Source organism: Acromyrmex echinatior, chromosome 11 (genome assembly GCF_024713525.1).
Source record: "Acromyrmex echinatior isolate Ae372 chromosome 11, ASM2471352v2, whole genome shotgun sequence".
NCBI classification, from domain to species: Eukaryota; Metazoa; Arthropoda; class Insecta; order Hymenoptera; family Formicidae; genus Acromyrmex; species Acromyrmex echinatior.
In genome coordinates, this window is record NC_141862.1 from 5,821,605 (window position 1) to 5,843,434 (window position 21,830).

General features: G+C 36.0%; 1 protein-coding gene and 1 long non-coding RNA gene across 3 annotated transcripts in view; one reads left to right on the top strand and one right to left on the bottom strand.

The window, feature by feature from the left end:
- The window catches only part of LOC105142974 (uncharacterized), a 170,344-nt gene that overhangs the window by 52,473 nt on the left and 96,041 nt on the right, over window positions 1-21,830 (bottom strand). The window lies entirely within an intron of this gene.
- LOC147908088 (uncharacterized) lies at window positions 492-15,650 on the top strand. The gene is made up of 2 exons (XR_015546625.1): window positions 492-1,073; window positions 1,466-15,650. It is a non-coding gene; the product is annotated as an uncharacterized LOC147908088 (long non-coding RNA).

The window sequence follows — 21,830 nt, forward strand, 5'->3', positions numbered from 1 at the left end:
TCAGGTAAGGTAAAACGTCCTCTTTTCTGCTTGGAAATTTGATTCGGATACTTACGTCTCTGTATCAACCTTTTGCATTTCTTGTAACAAACTGAGATGTTAATTTCATTCTATTCTACTCAATATGTAAATTTGTAAGACTTCTAAACAAGATTATTCTGCAATTGGTAGTTGAGGAAATGAGTTTTGTTGCTATTATTTTCTATTGGATTTCCAGTAATTTCCAGTAAAAGCAAAAAGCGTTTTCTTTTCTATATGAATTTGATTCGATATTTACATCTCTGTGCCAATCGTCTGCATTCACTTCGTATTAAACTTTACTCTTTCCTTATCTGTTAATTCACACATGAGAAGAATGATTTAATTGAAAGATTTAAAATTTTATTTAAATACAGATCTAAAAGTAATTTTATTGGACCATCAAAATAACTTTGTTAGAAATTTAAACTAGTTGCTAGAATATTAAAATTTTTTGCATTGCTTATCATTTATTCCAACATAATTATTTTAATAGTCCAATAAAATTATTTTTAATAGATAATAGAGCCTATAATAGTCGAAGCTGGATCTTTTTGGTGCTTAAGTAATTCGATGTAAATTTATATAAGGAAGATCGGGTCTAATAGACTCATTTTTCAGTTTCGAATTTACTTTAATTACAGACAAAATTAAGAGACTTATCGAAAAAATGAATTCTATCAGTTACTACATACATTTGACTGTCTAATAATATTTTAATAATAAGGGAAAACTGATAACTAATATGAAAAAAATGCATTTTTCTAATGCATTCCATCTGATTCAACTACTCCGGGAGTGGAATAATTCGACTAAGATTATTAAAATAAAGATTAATGTATTTTAAGCTATCTTTGGCTACATATTAATAAACTTTTATAAAAAATATATTTTAAACACAAACATTCGCTTCGCAGGGCAAACAATACTTCTTTTTGCAAAAATTTCATTTCGTGCAAAAACACATCAAGCATAGTTTTCGAAATTGGACATGAGGGAACTGAATTTATAACATACCATTGAGGAAAATCTTTGAAAAAAGGAATAAATTTTGAGTAAGTATTATAAGAGTCGTCACTAAATGAGTCATACTACTACTGAGTTCCATGCTATGGTTAGTCTACTATCCGTTTATTTTTTAAAAACAATATACGATAACAGAGAATGTAAACAAAAAAAATCTATTGGACTTTATTAAGTAAGAACTACACTTACTATCTAAGTAGAAATCAAATATCTCAGACAATCATATAAAATAAAAACTTTAAGAATAACAATATTTACTTAGGTGTATTGCGAAAATTATTATCTTAGCCGGGAGTCGATTTTTAGTATTCCATGCGAACGTCCTGAGCCTTTAAGACCATCGAAGTCTTTAAAAATTATTGTCAGATCTGTATATAGCAACATTTTTAGGTTTTTCACTAACATTGTTATTTTTTCACAGAATAAATGCCTCTGCAACGAAAGGATCGGGTGCACCCACATTGAACGCATTATCAATGGTGCACTTCCAACGAGAAAGGCACTCGTTCTCGTGGGGGACTCCCTCTCTTTTTCCTCTATTGGCGCGTTTACAACACACCAATTACCGGGTTTATTCGATGGACGCGACAACTCCATGAAACCGAGGCTTCACGACCACGCGCGTTCACCACAATTACTTTAACCGCTGCTTTTACTCTCCCGCACGGGCCGTGCGTGCACGCACCGCAAGCGAGACGGGCAGGTACAACACGCACGCACCCGCGGCGAGACTTCTCCACTCTTCTCTCTCACTCTCTCTCTCTCTCTCCTCCCCCTTTCTCCCTCTCCCACCCTGTCTCTCCCCCTCCCCCTCTGCTGAGTAACTTAATGCGTAAATATATGCTTAAAGCGTCGTTGATGTCGTTTTTACTCGCACGTCCCAGGATCGACATAGTCATTACATGCGTCGAAACGCGACGCCCGCCGCAATTCCTCGTAATGTCTTGTAATGGATAGAAATTTGTACGATCCAATACTCGAGAAAGGTTACATGATCATATAGAGTTTCAATGCGTGAATTATATAATCTTGCAAGGAAATATCACCGTTTCATTAGTCGATATTATTGAAGGGCAATGTAGGCGAGTGCCAAAGTTCGCGGTTACTAATACAGTTGATTCGATTAAATCGCGATTTCGTAGAGAATTAAAAGAAAGAAAAGGGATTTGTACGGGATTCGTTGGAAGAGATTAATTTTCTTATACTAATTTATATCTCTATTAATTTCTATAACGTACGATCCGAATGCTATAAATAGCAATCTCTATTTCTTCGCACTATCCTCCACGCCATCGTATCGTACGGCACAAAGAAATACCTTTCTCTCTTTCTCTCTCTCCGCTTGCAGAACACCCTCTATAATCACGTTTAATTACGAGAGGAAAAAACGGTGAGAGCAAAGTAATCCGAGCGTGGCCGGCCTCCGAGCGCCTCCAATCGTTGCTAAATTATATCTCCGCAGTAAGTGAATCTGGATCGTCTTTTTTTTTTCCACATTAATGCGAGCATCGCGAAGCCTCTCTCACTCCTGCGCGAGCCCGGAACGTAATAGAATACGGGCCTCAGGCCGCCCTTTTCGTGCTCTTACGACCCTCGGCGGAACCAGTTTACCGTGATCCACGAACGAGAACGGGGGAGAGAATGCGCTCGCTCTCACGTTAATCGAACGCAAACAGTTTAGGCTTACCCGCGCGGTCGTTAGATCGCCGCCGGATCGGATCGAATCGATGATTTCTGCGACGAGAAGGTGAGTCGAATGGCAAGAACTTCTCATGATCGTCGGAACGAGGTGACGCGAGTACCGATCGCGCGATCGTTTTGCGCACTCGTTTTCCTTTCTCGAACGTTCGTCTCTCGTTTATCTTCCTTTCTTTCATTTTATCCGGCCCCTACGAGGACTATATCGGAGCACATATTCCGCGCGCGCGCGACGATCTCGAGTTGCGACGTCGCGTCGCGTCATGAAGTGCCCGGGATTCCAAGAGATATCGAACGATCTCGAATTGGATTAGGGTGGACACGCGTATCGAGCTGAGACTCAGTCGCAGTAAGTTAAGCAAATAGAATGGGTTTTCGCAAGCTGAATGCGCCGAGCGCGTGAGTCACGTCAATTTCAACCGCTTAAATGACCGCAGAGTCTCGCCTAACGATGGTATTTATATTCTCATCGTCACGATGGTCTCTTTCGCTGTGAATTTATGCGATCTTTTTTCTGCGACAGAAAATTTAGTACGGGTTGCACGTACGATAACATCCAACAGAACCGTGTTGCTAAAAACAGGTGCAGAGATGCTGAAAATAGCAGCGGGTTTCAGTTGAGTCGAGTAATCCTTGGTAGTAAATAAAGGGTACATGGCCTTTGCAAAGATCATTTACATAAGTTTATTATCCGTTTAAATTTCACCTGTTAAAGAATAACGATGGATGCTGTATAATTAATAATATTTTTTTCTAAAGTGTATAAATTTGATGATTGAATCATGAGATATATATTGTATATTATATTATTTTATGATAAATGGAATAGATTTAGATTTAGAGAGAGAGAGAGAGAGAGAGAGAGAGAGAGAGAGAGAGAGAAAGAATAGAAACAAAATGCAATGCTATACTAGTTTCAGAGTTACTTTCTATAATATTGATATAATATTTAAAATAAATTAACAAAGTCCTGGCCAAAGTTGGCAAGTAACACATTATTTGTAACGTCATTATCGTTATAAGTTACTTTTTTCGGTAATAAATGGGTAACGGCACATTTTACATTTTCTTCTGAGTAACGTTCATGGTAACGCAATTACATTTTTGGAGTAACAGTAACGATTTCACTTACTTTCATCGTTACTTTATTTCTAACTACGTAAAAATTTAATCGTAACTATAAACCTAGAAAATAGAAATGAAACATTAACAGTCTGATTGGCTGTCTAAATCACGACGCCTTTTTTTCATTGTATTCATAGTTTACACGTATAGACTAACTCAGATATAATCTTTACAGTATATTTAATTTCTTAAAATAAAACTTTTTCTGTGTTACATCTCACAAATTAAATATATGTATATAATGCAGATTAAAACAATATTATTTTTTTATTATAACATAATTTTACCCTTAGATTATTTATAATGAGTTATTCGTGTATTGTTTCTTTTCTTCGAAATACTGCACTTAGCTAAATAATTTTTCTATCCTTCCTTTCTTTTTAAATATACAACTTCATAAATATTTTTTAAAGATGTTAAAATATATGTAAGAATCTTTATAATTTTTGTATATTTGCAAAAATTATGAAAATTAACCCACATACAAACGATCCATCATGCACAGTAAAAGAAAATTATATTAAACGTATTATTTAAAGATATCTTATTAAAAGTAATACAAAAAATAAATTTATTTCAGTATAAAAATTATAAAAACTGCAATATATATTACGTGATATGATAGTATCTATTTCTATCTATATATTTTTATGAGGTAACATTGTCAATCCTGGCTTATTTCGAGCTTATAATTGGACTGACTTTAAATTAATACAATTAACATAACAATATAAATACTATATAATAATCTAAATACAATTAATATAATTAATAATATTTAAAATTATTTTTTTATAATATGATGTGTGTGGATGTTTAGAGAGTTTTCTTTCCACGAAAAAAATGATTTTGCTAAAGTATCTAAGTATTTAGTTAAATAGAGCCGAAAATATCCATACAGCATACATCATTCCAACAACGTTGTTATAACGTTGTAATGTTCGTTGTAACGTTGTAACGTTCCAGTTATATTGCAGTAATGCAATATAGCAACGTTGCTGCAGCAAGTTTTTGTGCTGTATAGATAATTTGTTAAATTACCAAAATAATTGTGTAGAACGCACAATAAATTGGTTGTTAGAATGTCAAAACTTTTTGTAGCATTGCTCATTATTCTTGAACTTCCTACATAATAATTTCGATGGTATAACAAAATATTTTTAGATTTGTATCTAGCTAAATTTCTAGATGCTTTACAAAATTCGTTCTTTCTGAGTGGTTCATAAAATATTAAATAATTCATATAAAAGCGAAGAAAGTATCGCATCTTACACAAGAGAAATTTTCTCTATTTCTATACATTCGAGTTGAGGAGTTCGCTACGATTTCTACACATTCAGATAACGTCGAACTCGTCTGTTGAGGTCGAACGAACGACCACCTGCAGTCTACGGGGTAACGTCCTGTCTGCCGCAGGACGAAACAAGCAGAGATGTGGCCACGTGCAGTCGACCGGCCCATATGTCTCGCGTCGACGAAAGGATCCGGATTCGGAGGAATGTTAACGAATCGCGGAATCCCATGGCAAGATGGACAACGACGGTATTGGACGGGCAACGTTTTGCGACGAGCCTCGCCCAAGAAGCTGAGCTCCGTATTCGAATAACGCGTCGTATCGTGCGGCGAACGAGCGTGCTCGTCGCGTCGGACCTCGCCGTTCGGGTCGTCGAACCCGCTGTTCGTTCGGTTCCCTGGTCGCTCCGGATGCAGCAGCCGCCGGTGCGGACGCGAGAATACGAGACAGTGAGAGAAAGAGAGAGAAAGAGAGAGATAGAGACGAGAAAAGGCAACGTGTGTAGGATCGGGCAGGACGTATCGGGAACCGAGAACAAAGTATCGGGCACTCATTCGCCGTACCGTCGATGTCTTTCATCCGGTATAGTAAGATCGATCGCCGAGGCGTCGCGGTACCAAACCTCGTATCAGGGATCCTCTCGACCCGAGAAGAGGAAATCAGACAGTGAATTGTCTCGGGTAATGATATCGCTGGCTCGTGAATGCGAGCGAGGGCTGCAAATCCAAGTGTAATATATTAATGCATTCATATATGTATATAAATTTTATAGTTTTTCGTGTAAAAATAACATATACTACACATTTGAATGTGTAAATCTATTTTTATCTACAGAGAGAGAGAGAGAGAGAGAGAGAGAGAGAGAGAGAGAGAGAGAGAGAGAGAGAGAGAAGAGTATAGTGTATTATTTTTACACGGGAAAATGAATTATGAATGAGGATAATTATTGTACATCTTTTGCAGTGAGTCGAGGCGAATTTTCTTGTGCAAAAAGTATATATTTCATCTTATATGTCATTTGCTAATAAAACGTATATATATATATATCTAAGATTTAAGCGCATATTAAGATTCAATTAATATCTCTATATACGTACATAAGGAAATTGCTAATGAATTCTAGATAATAAAGTTCTTATCTTCCTACATCATACTCGACAAATGATGTGCAAAAAAATAGAAAAGAGGAAATTAATCGAGGAAATATACGTGACACGATCGAGTCATTACAACTGTAAATTTGCAGCAATAGAAATAATCCTATCGTAAATATAGTACGTTGTTATTCCTCGGATAACCGCAATCAGCATTTATACGATAGCGCGTTTCTGCGCCTCCGCTCTACTTCTTAAATAACTAGATATCGCTCGCGATCGACGCGTGATAACGATACAAATCATAGAGCTACAGACCGCAATCACAAATGGCAAATCCCGATAGAGGAATCCCTTTCTCACGCATTGACGCCGGAACGCGAACTGACGTATTATATACCCTCGAACGCGATAGTGCGAACAGCACGGAGAATAAAGTTATTGTTTATGCAATGGACTGGATAAACGAATATATCATAGCAATACCGACACGATATAATTAATTTGATATAGCAAATTTGACGTATTGATACATATTAAAGTTGTTATACTGATTTAATCCGTGTATACTGTGTAACGCAAATATTTTGAATTATAAAATATTTCACTTAACAACACAGTAAAATGTATTGAAAATTTCATGATTTAATGTTTTTATATTTATATTAAATACATATCTTTATGTCAATTTGTGTACGACGAATTGTGTAAGAAATATAGCGCACCGAGTGCGTCCAATCGAATTTGTTATAATTGCGCTCATTATATATCAATGAAAACGAATAGGTCTATTTTTCAAATTTTACAATTCTTTGTTAACTAAGATTTATTCACTGTATTTCTTGCTTCAAAATATAACACTGTTTCAGAATCACTATAGTGATTTACATGACGCTATAATAATGCCAATATTAAAAAGTATAAATTTCATAAAGATTTAAATTTATGAAGAGTTTTCGGGTTCATTGAATTCGATTGATTTTATATGTTTGAATTAAATGAAGTAATGATATAATATTATAATACAATATGTTATACATCGCAGTAACTTCCTCTTTGGGTTACTTGTGATTTTCAATTATACGATGGTCGTAATTTATTTCTTTTTGAAGTTCATCGTGTACATGTAATATAAACATTTTTTCCTTCACTCCTCTCTCCTTACAATGGATACTCGCTTACTCGCGACTCACCGGTTTACGTTGGAATCCGGCAAGAAATGTGCATTGTGTATCGGTAAACCGCCGCAATTCACCAGGTCTCCAGGTTGTCGGTGCGATTGCCAACATAATCGTGTGGTATCAATTGGCAACGCCTGCTTCGGCAGGCAGCAAGTAACTGTAACTTGATGACTCCGCGCGGAATTGTATATCATACGCGATCGCAAGCTCCGTTTTATGAGGACTCTCGATAGATTCTCATGCTCCGTTTTATGAGGACTCTCGATAGATTCTCATGCTCCGTCTTTTCCTTTTCTTCCATTCTCGTGCAAATCAATGTTAAATTGCGGGAACGTAATTTGTAGATATTTACAGAATCAAGCAATTTTGCGAGTTTGACATGCGCATGCCGTTAGAAGATTTCACATTCCGTAGTTCAATTTGCAAGCAATCATATGCGGATTTGTAACATTAATAATTCTGCTGGCAATAATTTGCTCAGCAGGTGTCTAAATCACTATTAATTTTAATTTTGAAAATATCGAAATGCGTACCAATATGATTCAATAATAAATAATTAACCCTCCATCTCTGTAGTCACTGAGCTCATGCAAAAAGTTGTCACCTAGAAAACATGCAGAATATATGCAAAGTAAAAGTTGAATCGACCTGCCTTTACTTTATTTTGTGTGTGCTTCTGATTGTGAATATAATTTATCCAATTGCTATACCCAAGAGAGAGAGAGAGAGAGAGAGAAAGAGAGCCTCTTTATTTAACATTTAATGTCTTTTCATTTAATACCTTTTTTCCAATGCTTTTCTAATATTTCTTTTTCCGTTGCTTATAACTTTTTAAGCGTAACTTTTTGCTACTGTTATGTTTTTTAATGTTTAATAATTTGATTTATAAAAAATTTTCACAATATTATATGTTCATTTTTATGGAAGTTATCAGCAACCAAATTGGATTGGATATACATCAATGTTGGTCCCGTAATGAAGTGCTTAAGGGTTAATTTTAACGTTAAAAAATCGAGATACATATCAACCAATGATTGAATCATAGATAATCAACCCTCGATCTGTACAACCACTAATTTTAAATCTCACGAAACAGGCCGATGAAGGCAAGATTGCAATTGATTCAGCCGATAAAGATAAGATCAATTGAACATTACACTTATTCTGGATTTTGTAAATCAATTTGTTTTAAATGTAAAAAAATGGATTTTCACACAGACGTAATACGTGATCCCTTCCCTCCTTCAATTATGATAACAATTATCACCTCAACCTGAAACTTCTTTGTAATATCTTATTGTAGGGTATCATTTGGTACACAATTCAGTCCAAAAATTGAGGGTCCAAAAAACGAGCGAAGAAAATCATCTTTTTTCGGTTATACTCTTTATATTATAATTGATCCCAAAAATGCCTGATCCCATAAATTATAGTTGAATTACAGTACTTGCAACCATTTTTTTTTCAGTGTCGATCGAACTTAGTAAAATTCGACCTAAGTCGCCTCCACTTGTTTTATTTGCGCTTTCTGATGCGTTACCGTCTCGATCGACTGTAATGGATCGTTTTGCGCTGTGCGGATAGAGATGCACAGAGGGTCCATTATATCGTGACACGTTATGCATCATTCCTAGTAGTAGTCACCGTCAGAAGTCCATTCGGCATGTACGTATGTATGTACGTACGATGGGAAAAGCGGCAAGTACCGTTGCCTTTGATACGCGATCGTATATATCGAGGCTGACTCTCATTAGAACGATGGCTTCCCGGTTAGTAGCGCGTCAGTCGTGCAAAATTTTAATGACCGCTGAAACCGAGATTCACAGCGTGGAACAGAGAAAGTTCGCTTCAGCGAACGATTACGCGTGTGAGCTTGATCGCCTAATTAAGATTCCCCCATACAATCTTGCAAACGTTCGCGTTAATAAATCTGTATATTTGATGATTCACGGAGGTAATGGACTATTAAGATTACGTTATGTTGCCACGGTATTCATAAATTATACGATGAACGAGCCGTTGCGATGAGCGTATTCCTTGACCGACTATGTTAAACGATGACGCGACGGATAAACCCGCGGATTGAGACACGCATTCACACGTGTCAAGGAGTACGAGGTTTTTCCGAGAACGTATTTCGCGTCGTACTAAAGATACCGATAAACGCTAATGTACCGTCTTGTAATAATAAATCTTCGTTAAAGGACTTGTCCAAAGACTCGTCCTTGCGAGGTACTGTCTACATTTTAAAAACTATGAGTGTGAACATCATGTAGTTTATATACTTGTCATCAAGCTGGTGTTAAATTTACACTCACATTTTTTAAAGTATAGATGCACGAGACAACATCTCTCAAGTTGAATGAGTCTTTTAATAAAGATGAGAAGACTTGTCATTAGACGGATTTTAATATATATAATTCTCACCATATTAATGTTAATACATTAATATCACGACAGTAAGAATTATATAAACCGCATGACGTTTACATATATATTTTGTAGAGTGTAAATAAAACTTGAGAATAATCATAAATCTTGCTACATTGAACCTATCTCACAGAGATCAGAGCGAGCAAGCGTTAAATGCTCTAACGTACCGATAAACTGTACTCCGATTGTCCTTATTCGTGTCTCATTTCGATCGCGAAGCCCTACCGGGAGGATTTACCGTAAGACAAGTCGTCAATCGTGCACGGAAGGAATCACCTGATCACAATAGCGGTTCCTGCGCCAGCGTCAGGTTGATTAGCTTGTGCGCGCAGTTTAAAGGCACGTGTCCTTTGCTGGAGGACCGTTATGCAGACGTGACCTGTGTCGTTGGAGACAGGAGGGAGGCTCTAGGCCGGGATCAATGAGCTATCGTTTCTTGGAAGTCAGGATTACGCTCGTAGCTATGCATAATGCCTCCCCCGTGGCTCATACCGACTCATAACGGTCTGCTCGTACACCAGTGACCCGAACGTGATGCACAAACTTGGGTTGCTGCGTTGTCCTTCCTTGAAGCGCGAAGGCAGCGAAGTAGGCCTTACGATCTCCTGCATGGCAATGCGGAGCGAATTATATTTGACACGGGAATAATTACATGATTGTATAAATATTTGACGCGGTCATTAGACGTTACATACGCAGATATCTAATTAGGAGCACGCTCGCAACGTAGAATAATTAGTTGGAAATTGATTGACATTAATTAGTAATCGGTCTCGGGCAATCACAGTTTTTTTAATTTTTCTTAGATGAGCTGTCGAGGAGCAAGATGTATGATGAGCACCCGCCTGTCGGAATCCTTTCCCGATGATCCTTATAGCTATCTTTGTCGGTTGCATGCTTAATTTGCGACGAGCGAGAGAGAGAGAGAGAGAGAGAGAGAGAGAGAGAGAGAGAGAAGCCCTCGCTTTCGGCCGTTGCCTGTCGTCGTTCTTCTCGCAACTTGCTCGTTTTTTTCGCTTGTCGATGTTCACGGTCCTGTAATGCCTTAGATCCGTCGATTAAGATAAGGATTCGGATCGAGCCGAAAATTCTAAGCGAAATCTCCGTAAAGGCTGGACCCTTGCTTCAGATCTGTGAAGATTGTCCAGGGTGAGCAACCTTATTTGATACGACGACCTGCTGGCTCCCTAAGCGCGAAAAATAAATTCAAGCCGCTGCACAATAGAAAAATAAATCAAAGCAAAAACAAGCAAACAGATATTTTTTAAAATTTATAATTTGATAATATAGTAGAGAGCGCCTTAAGGATAATAATCGCGAGCCGAAACATTCGGACAATCGCAAGTATATATATATATAATATAATCCTCCCTTATTTCAAATAAGCAACTTTTATTGCGAAAAATATTACCTCAGCCATTTGAACCTTATTATTAGCATCTCAAATTGAATTGTGTCTTAATGTCTAAACGTTTCGGCGCATAATCACATTTGAGATTAATTAAATTCATGAACTTAGAATACTATATTATTCGAAACTTCTAACTTTGACCGATCCTTAAGATGCTCTCTACTATATTATGTTGTTACATTAATTCGGTTGATTTCTATTTCTTAATAATTTAAATAAAAATCTAAGTACGATTGTGTATCCGTCATTTCAGAAATCTTATAAGTAAAAAAAATCTAACTTTTAGAGAACTAAAAAACGTTTCAGGTTCATTTTGCAGCTGCAGTGTACTAAAAATAATTAAAATTAATAATTAAAAGCTAAAACAGTGCTAAAAATAGCTACTAAAAATATGTGAAAAAATGTCTTATTATTTCATATATTAAATGAATAGAACATATCAAAAGAAAAATTAATTTTGAAAATATTATAATAAAAAATATAATAAAAAATAAATATTGATTTACGCTGTTTCTGAAGTAAATGAATTTTTTCGTACAACATACACTCTGTTAGAAATTTCTTAATGAACTTTAAACGTGTAACGAAAACTTATGATCATGCAGTAACTATATGAAAGAGAGAGAGAGAGAGAGAGAGAGAGAGAGAGAGAGAGAGAGAGAGAGAGAGAGACAGAGAGAGAGAGAGACAGAGAGAGAGAGAGAGAGAGACAGTGAGAGAAGTGAATGATATAACTAAAAAAATTAAGTTACAAGAATTAAGTTAATATTAAATATAATGAACGTGTGCATTAAATTTAATGAACATAGTATTCTAAAATTTAATTTACGCCTTAATAAAATGTAAGAGGTCTGTGATTAAAAATTAACGCGTTAATGAAATATAAAAATGTATAACTCAAAAGTAATGAATAATGTGTAACGTGTATGTGTAAATTAAATCTAAGTTATAGATTTCTTAAATATAATAAGCGTGAGTAATAAATTCAATGGAAATAAACTAATATACTTAATTTTTAATTAGTGTATTTAATTAGTTAAATTGACTTATTTTTTTTAATGAATGATTCAATTAAAAACGCTTGATATAATATCTGGAATAATATTTGATATTATTATTACTCTCATTTTGATTGCAATTCTTAGGAAATTAAATTTGATTACTATATTTTTACTACTTTGTACAATTTTTGCAATCTGAATAATTGGAACATATAGACAGCAATTCGGCGAAACTATCGCAGATCTACAATCCAACAAAATTTGATGAAGGTGAACAATACTTTTTTTTATTTAGACGCGATTATTTGCGCTATAATACAACACAATAAAAGAACAATATGAATCTTTCAAATCCTCATCATGCACGTCGAGCAAACTTTTAACAGCATCCGGCTGTACATTATCATCCGGTGTCACAAGCGCAAATATCTATTCAGCGTGCAAAACTACACAAAGTATTACGCAAAGAGTATGAAAAATAGATATTATGCATATTCTTTCTTAGAAATTTAACGTGATCATTCACGTGGCCGCGTATTTGCGAGCTCGCTGATGTGGTTTTGGACAATCACGCGACAGGAGCACGTGAGCGTTCACAGAAGCGTTGTCCTACGCGGCGTTCCATTTTGGGGTACCGTATTCCTGCAGGGTGCGTTAACCTTTCTCTCCTCGTACGGCCGCATCCCGAATCCCTTTGTCGAGGGGGGAAGAGAAAAAGAGATGGAAAGGACCGGCACTAGCAGGCCTTACGGCGGCTCGTTAGAGCCATTGTGCGCCGTTCGTCGCGACTCGGTTCGACGAACTGGGCCGACATGACTGGTGGATGAGAAGCATTTAATCCTTTCGGATCAGCTGGTCCATTTGTTAGAGAAATTCGAACAACCTGAATATTTCATGAGTTGTATTTTTACATGACTATAGACAGTTCAGGATCTTGCAGTCAAATTTAAGATTCGGATCGTCGTTAATCATGGAAAAAATAGAGAAAGGATTTTTCTCACTTCACAAGAAACTTCTCACTAAGAATTTTAAGTCAAGTCCAAGAAATGTGTATCAAATCTTCTTGCATATATACAAAAAAAAAGTCTGGTAATAATACCAAAATTATGTGTGAAATAATTTCAATCAAATGTTCGGTTAATAGTTAATATAACCAAAAATAATTTTATTTTTTTAAATATTTACTAAGTATTACTAAATGGTTAGTTATTATGTTTGGTAATATCTATTAAATATTTACAGAAAAATAAAATTATTTTTGGTTACATTAATTGAACATTTAATTGGAGTTATTTCACTTAAACATTTGATAAGCTATTATGAGATTCTTTTTTCAACCTACATATCGCTCAAGACATATAAATACATTTTTTTTATTTTAATTACATTTTATATTTATTGCGATACGTGAAATCGACCAACTGGATTCAGGAAAATTAAATTATACGGCCTTGCTTGCAGGACATTCCGTATATATCCCACAACTTTATGGACACCGCGCGCGTGCCGCGGACATAGCAAGAAGTCCGTGCCCATCTTCGATTCTATTCCATACGAGGATCTGAGAATTCCAGCTCATTCTGGCGTGACAGAAGAATCATTGTAGGCAAGAGTGAACCCCGAAGACCCTCGTATATGGACACGTCGAGGGACATGTCGAGTGATGTGGCACGCGTCGGCATTCCAAAGCGTGGCGCTCTTTTCCGGTCTGCGTTCATAAGTTCCGTTATCCGCGTTATGTTAGAAGACATGAGAAGAAAAGAAGACGAAGCAGGAGGAGGACGTAGCGCACGTAGCCGTGATTGTGCTAATGGGTCAAATCGCATTTATCACTAACGAGTTATCCGCTCGTGGGCGGTTGCCTTGGTATCATCGGTGCGTTTACTACGCACGTCCACGTCGTCTTCCCTTCGACCAGATTGCGCTCGTTAAACCGAGAAATTGGATCGAGTGTTAATACCACTTAAAGCGAGAGCTTGAACCTCACCCTTGAATATGAGCGCCTCTAAAGAGAACATTAATTAATTGCCTCTGCTATGGCGAGAATTATTAAATCATTCTGATGATCTACGATTAGTATGCATAGTGTAATTATTAACGTTTCCGTTATATTCGAAACTGTAATTTATAATCAGCACTTATCGAGTCAAGTTGCAACACAATGTTTATCAGATTCCCTTTGTCTAAAAGATCTTGAGGTGGATAGAGATTATACAGAATGTCATTCTGCAGTGGCGCATTCAGATCTTAAACAATTTCTGAGAATTTCCAAAAATAAGAAAAGACTTTTTATTCACCGAGATCCGTGTCTGATTCGTATCAATTTTTCTATAGAGATTATTGCTTTTTTTTTAAAGTTCTATTAATCTTTTGTTGAAAAATAGACTATATATTTTTTAAAATTATATATACCAAAAAATGTATATTAATTATAGAAAATATATCATCTGAAAAATAAATGAAAATTACAAATTCTATTGTTCGAATGCTCAAAAAATATTCGTACAGTCAAGAAATTTAGCTTCTAAAATCAGGAATACATGCGAAGTTCGTTTGTTTATCCTTTTTTTTTTAATTAAAGGAATATAAAAAGTAAGCAAATCGGAAGTCAAAAAATTGTGCTCCTAATATGAAATGCCCCGAAAAATCGATAGTAAAAGTATATCAGTATATCAGTATTGCAATATTAAAAAACTTTTTATTTAATGTTTCTAAAATATAAACAAATATAGCTAGCGTGGAGAACATATTCATTATATAAAATTGCTAATGTTTATTTTTTACAAATAAAAGAATTTTTTACAAATAAGACTTTTTTTATAAAAAATTTTCTTGTACAAATACTTTTTGCTCTCACTGTATATGTATATGTTTTCTCCAAACGCTTGGTAGCATGGAAAGATACCATATCAGGTTATTGAAATCCTATTAAGATAACTCGAGGGAGCAAATTGGCGCTGCCTGCAACGACTGCTCGCCTTGGATAGTTTGTTGTCGCTTTCCGGTTTATATGCAGCATAATATGCTTATTCCTCGATTTATTTAATATACCAATATCTGAGCTGTAGACCTTCGGACGCTTGCGGTTTCGGGGCTCTATAAGAAGATAGTCTAGGTAGCAGTGATAATGTACAGCGAACATGGAAGTCTGGTTAGGGTCATTGCCAGGTCAGGCAGGTCGATATGGTCGAGCTGATCAATAGCGATCGTCGATCAAGACACGATTGAATTAAAGATCTCTCTGCGTGTAATTTATTTCGGGATATTAGTGTGGATTAATCCCATACTGTAGAATGCCATAGAATAACTGCCAATTATTTTTAATGATCCTGTAATTCATTTTAAAGCCAATAAATAAATTTTAAAATACCCCACGGCGATTTCATATTTTTTATAGGATTAAACAAACGGCATTTCAAGAAGTTGCTTTTTAAGCAGTGCAAAAAGATGATGCAAAGACACATTGAAATGGAGAATACAATGGAGCATGAAAATTTACGAGGTGGGCGGAGAACGGACTCTAGCTGGCACGGCGTAGTAAGTAGCTAATCGTGATCATGAATAAACATCGTCGTGAAAATGATGACATCTTCTTGGAGAACTACGATGTTACGAAACATTTCATTACTGTCGCATCTCGTTGCGCTAAATTCCGCAACCTACGATCGATAATTTTCCGAAGTTCTCATTATATTCTCGTTAATATTAATTTGACTCGACGCGATAATTACGCATATGACGTAAGTGTCCCAGAATATGAAAACTCATTATAGAAATATTAGATGTATGGAAAACATATTATTCTCAATATTATCTCAAACAAAGAGATAATCTCTCTTTCCTTTAATCTATATATAAATTTATAATTAGATCCTCTTTCTATATTTAGATAACAGGCGTCCTTCTATATTTTATAACGAAGTGAAGAATACGCTAATAACGTGTTTCTTAAATTTGCCATCTAATCATGAGTCATCCTTTAAAGATTGACCTATACAAGTGCAATAATCTCCGGGGAGATGCAGTTCGTCTCTCACAGACTCTGTCGAGGAACGAGAAGGTATATAACATCCCTTTAATATAAATCCTCCTTAATTAAGTCTCCTCCTTATATATTGACAGCAGGTGGCGGGCAATAATTAAATTAATCGAAGTACATATGGTATCGAAGAGTTGCGTGTATCGCGAAGAGGAGTTGCATTTTTAAGGTAGTGAAAGCGGCGATGCGATGGGACGGAGGGGGATGAGGAGATATATAACGCGTGGATGTTGAAGGTGCGCAGTTGGAGTGAAACGACCGGTAGGTAGACTGTAAAAGGTAAACCCGTCGTATCGGCACCGTTCGTGGTCCGCGGGCATTCCAGGCGACGCCAACGTATCCTCCTCTTCACCTCCTCCGTCTCTTCGCTCCTTCTTCCAACTTTCTTCTCCTCTCTGTACTCTATCCCCTGAAGCTCTTCCATTATGGACTCGCAGTAATGCAACTGTATGCAATCGTGTAAATTACAATGCGACTACGTGTACAAGTGTATATGTGCGAGGACAGGTCGATATCGAACATCCTGAACTCTTTAAATACAGATTATTTAGAGTAAGCGACTATAGAGACAGAAAAGAGATTTTTAATCCAGAAATATACTCATCTTGGGTATTTTACATTTCAGCAGCAAAAAAATGTGAATTGCTGTAAAATATTATTTTGGATGGATATTGTTTAACATGTTTTCTGTCTTTTTTAATAATTATTTAATAAGTATTCTTTTTGCAACTCTTTAAATATGCAAAATTTCATTAAAAAACCGCAATTCTATCTATTAAAAAGTATTCTATCTATTAAAATATTTATTTTTTAGAAATACTATAAGAGCTGAGCTTAACATGCTTATTCTATTTAATATTTTAATAGTTTAATTTCTATTTACTTTTTTTCAGAAAATTATGATTAAATCCATATCTCTATAATGTTCTCAAATACTAAATAATAAATTGGAAAACAATAAAAAATGTTAATAATAGAAAAGATAAAGGCATAAACCACGAACGCCAGAAATCGTTAGCGATTGATTATATTTGATTACACAAACTTATAATCTAATTTCACATAATTAAATACATAAATAAACGTTTCAACGTGCAGCAAAACATTGTAAAAACGAGTAATTTAGTACAACAAGTCATCCACTCTCGATATCGTTACACACAGTTGATTGTAACATAGAATCTAGAAATTTTGCGTCAACGCAACAACTAATTAGGAACATTTGAACCAGAATTATTGTAATAAAAAGACGATTGCCTTTGGAAATGATAATTTTAATCTGTTCGGACTAACATCAATTATGTGCTAATTAAGAATAAATTCAATTGTTAAATAACGAGTGGTTTCACATTACAAGTAGACATGTCATAAGACTATACACGTAGACGAATTGTTGTTTGGCGTAAATATTTTGTAATTTATTATATACTGAAGATAGCCTAATGTAAGGCCGAAACGTTTATTTATGTATTTAATTATGTGAAATTAGATTAATTGAAATTGTGTAATCAAATATAATCAATCGCTAATGATTTCTGGCGTTCGTAGTTTATGTCCTTTATCTTTTCGTTTTTAAATTTCGACTACGTATTGACATTCATTGTTAATAATAGTGATTTTAATTAGATATTTACTAAAGATGTAAAAACCATTCGTTTATATAAAAAAAAATCAAAGACTACTCCCAAGTTACAGGACATAACTTGTTAAAAGGCAGTGGAAAAATGTATTTTTTATATATCGTTTTAGTATAAGTTGTTTTACAAAAGACAAAGGATTAAAATTTTTATGCAACTACGAACTTGCGCAAGTAACATGCTGTAGCGCAACGAAAACGTGTTAGTTACAACGAGCGCTGATACAATATTATACGCATGTACGTATGTATACATACGCACATGTGCAATGTGCTTGAACTGGCAACAGACTGCAAGGCCAGCCAGGACAGGCTGATTCATTCAATTCCTTCGCTTGGACTCAGCGCTACGAGCTACCGACAACTGATTTTCCAGAACTACTTAGTATGCATTGGACAGAGCTAGGCACGACACGATGAGGTTATATCCTCTCCCATCATCTAACGGGGATTCCAACGCTGCAACAAGCAAGGCGCAATTGCTTCAGCCAACTGCATTCAACGTTTATCAGTCGACCACAATCGATCTGTTTTCCTCTGTATCGCAGTCGATTATGTCACGCGTGTACTTAGCGGCACTATGCGTATGCGTGCACTCGTGTCGCGACATCATTTGGTTAGTAGATCGTTCCAGATCGTTCGCGATCGCGTGCTTTAATTGCGCAACGTGAAGGCCGCATGAAGGATGCATGTCAAAATTAAGTTCTTTCCTAGTAATACAAGTCGACATCATTCTATCTTTCTTGATATTCAAAGAGTAACAAAGATAAGACGACTTGTGTCATCAAATAGAAAGTACCCATTGAAATTTAATAAAGACCCTCTAATCAAAAGATGCTTTCCATTTATGTCCAATTTCTTCACTTCTAGATAACTTCATCCATGAGATATCTTCCAAATTACAATGGATGACATTAGTTGTTATTAACGTCTTTCTATCTTTTTTGACATTCCATAAATACCTAAGACAGAACGATACTTGGGTCAACTCGTGTCATCAAATAGAAAGCATTTAAAATCTATCCAAAGTGTATTACTTTTTTTATTGATCGCAATTTATGACCCATTCGGTACATTTTGGATAGCTTCATTTTTGAAAAATGAGAAAAGGAAGAAAAGCTAAAGATATAAATAATTATAAGAAAAAGAAAGCAAATATCTGTTATCTCTTTCTATCTGTCAATTTTTATTCACTTTGGTAGACTGTAATTAGAGAGCCTCTATAGTTCGAAATAATGCCGCGATGCGATACAGCGGCAATTTAGACGTGGGAAAAAAGATTGCATGCTTGGGAGATTGCGAAAATTCCAAGTTTCACTCTCCGGCAAATTATTATAAACGAGTAAGGGAATAATACTTTTTAATTGTGGAAGATTAAGATCAAAGATTATCTCCCTATAATTTTGATCACAGGCTTTATTCGACGCGCATCAATCTTACGTGGCAGATACATATCGCCGCCATCGCCGGTATCATCGACAACGTTGCGCTTATAAGGACTCGGATGCGCAGCACTTACGCAAAACTCGGCTACCAAAATAGCAGCCGAGACGGTCGAGTCTGACGTCGCGGCCGATCGCGGGACATTCATGAATAATCGCATCGCTTAATTTTTGTCGACGTCGACGCGATAGCATCGCGCAGCACGACGATGCATTCAGCGACATGCTATTTGTTAACCGTGCCGTAAAACATGTGGCTAGAGCTCGGGAGATATTTTGCCCGCGGCACGTGATCCGGAATAGCGAAGAGAGAAAGGAGAGGAGGATGTCGGAGAGAGAGAGAGAGAGAGCGAGGAAAGAGGGGAGAAAAAAAGAAACAAAGACGGAGTTTTGTATATTGTGACAGATCGGACAGGTAGAGTGCGACTAATTGACTCGTTCCAATTTTTTCACGGCGCGCGCACGGCAGGCTGTTTAATGCAATCGGCCTATTGATGACTCTTCGTTTAATCTCGCTCCGGTCTGCGTCCTCGCATAAAGGGCGCTCGTTCATCATCGAGAGATTATGATAGGAGTCGGGCTGAATGAAGACATTACGCATGCGATAGCTCAAGGATCCGTCCCGACGCATCCGGCCACTTTACATATAATCCTTTTGTATCGTTCAAGGAAGATGCACTGCAGATAGTGCTTTATAGATTTAATCCTTCATGCGCGAAGATTTCGAACCTACGTTAAATATCTAAACGCGTATCGCAGCGTTTAAATCCTCGCGATATTAAAGCAATATTCAATTATATAAATTATATGAATAAAAAATATTTTCTATTATCTGGAGATAAAAATTGCCGAGAAACTTTGAGTTAAAAAAGTATTACCAGTTTTTTAGTTCTATCTTGAAAGTTTTTTACTTGGATATGTTTTCTTTGGATATTTGACGCCATATTATTTCTAGAATTTAATTTTCGCATGCAATCAAAAATTTCTGTAAATAACACAGGCCGACATGAATTTTGACCCAGAAACGGCAGTATGTAATCAAGAAGGTTTTTGGTACGCTAAAATCAAATTTGTAACCCAAATTGCTCCATCGCGTCAGGTGTTCAAGAAATTTTAATCTAAAAATGCCTGAAATTGGTCTTTTTGCCATTTTTAGATTAGAATATCTCGGAAACTTGACGTGATGGAGCAATTTGAATTACAAATTTGGTTTTAGCATGTCAAAAATCTTCAGGATTAGATACTGTCCTTTTTGGATTAAAAAATATTTTTTTGTAGGCTTATATGTAATAAAACAAAAATGTAATACAATGACTTAAGTAGGGATGGCCATGGATATACTTACAATTAGATCCAATTTAAAAGGCAACTAGCACCGTAACAACACACGCAAAGATCTTTCAACTTTGATCGATATTTTAAGTTATATACAAAGATAAAAGATATTAAATAATACTGAAATATATTCTCTAAATCTCGTGGAGTGAAAACTCGAAGTGACTGAAAATTTAGTCTGTCTTGAAAAAAAGTGAAAATACGGTCACTCTTGTACAAGAGTAACAGATTTTCATTCTTTTTAGAGTGAGATTTACGCTTTTAAAATGAGATTCACTCCAAAGAAGTGAAATCTCAATCCCTTTTTTGGAGAGTAAATAGAACCTTACTCCAAAAAAGGGATTGAGATTTCACTCCTTCGGAGTAAATCTCATTTCAAAAGCATAAATCTCACTCTAAAAAGAGAAAATCTCTGAAAAGAGTATTTTCACTCTTTTTTCAAGGCAGGCTAAATTTTCAGTTTCTTTGAGTGAGATTTCGCTCCAGTGAGATTTAGAGAGTAACATAGATAGTATTAAACATTTTAACACACAATGAGTATAAAAAATAAATTTTATTTCTTTTTTTTTCAGAATTTTTATTTTTGCTGTAAAAAATTAAACTATATTATGGGCGAATCAAACAAGGAACTAAATGAAAGAAAAGATAAAATCTTTCTGGCAAAGCAATAAGTGAGGTTCCGCGATCGCGAAACCTTGTCTTCAGGCCGCAAGATGATGCTCCTCGCGAGAGATGCTCCTAGAAAGAGGATCAGCGAAAAGAGGACGTAAGGAGGAGAGGATAAGAGACGACGAGAAATCGTATTATTTGCATTTTAATTTGCATATTAAAACATGCCTCCTTGATCGGCCGACCCGGGTCCGCGAAATACGATACCTCGAGCTCCATGTCTGTCGCATTAGCGTTGTAAAACCAAGTTATACACGACCGCAAAAGCAACCCGACGTCCCTGAAACCGTTCACGCATGCCGATCTTGAAATATGCACCCGTGTGGACCCCAAGATTGCCGGATCTCGATAGCGCCCTGCGTTGTTCCGATCTATCTGCGCCGTCCCCTCGGTATTTGTTCAGCATACGGCGCGATACTAATAATTAC